Below are 685 nucleotides of genomic sequence, written 5' to 3' on the forward strand. Positions count from 1 at the left end.
CAACGGCGTTGGAAAGTAGACATCCAGAGCTTTCCAGCATTATATAATAGTCCATACTTTATTCGGAAATTGACGATGTAACTTGGCGTTGAACGCCAAGTACATGCTGCTGTCTGGAGTTAAACGCCAGAAACACGTTATGATCCGGAGTTGAACGCCCAAAACACGTCATAACTCGGAGTTCAACTCCAAGAGAAGCCTCTACTCGTGGATTGATCAAGCTCAGCCCAAGCATGCACCAAGTGGGCTCCGGAAGTGGATTTATGCATCAATTACTTACTCATGTAAACCCTAGTAGCTAGTCTAGTATATATAGGACATTTATCTATTGTATTAGACATCCTGGATTGATTCTGAATCCTGTGATCACGTTCTGGGGGCTGGCCATTCGGCCATGCCTGAACCCTTTGCTTATGTATTTTCAACGGTGGAGTTTCTGCACACCATAGATTAAGGGTGTGGACTGATGCTGTACCTCGAGTTTCAATGCAATTACTACTATTTTCTATTCAGTTCGACTTATTCCTATTCTAAGATATTCGTTGCACTTCAACATGATGAATGTGATGATCCATGACACTCATCATTATTCTCACCTATGAACACGTGACTGACAACCACTTCCGTTCTACCTTAGACCAGGCGCATATCTCTTGGATTCCTTAATCAGAATCTTCGTGGTATA

This window comes from Arachis duranensis, chromosome 4, assembly GCF_000817695.3.
Source record: "Arachis duranensis cultivar V14167 chromosome 4, aradu.V14167.gnm2.J7QH, whole genome shotgun sequence".
NCBI lineage: Eukaryota > Viridiplantae > Streptophyta > Magnoliopsida > Fabales > Fabaceae > Arachis > Arachis duranensis.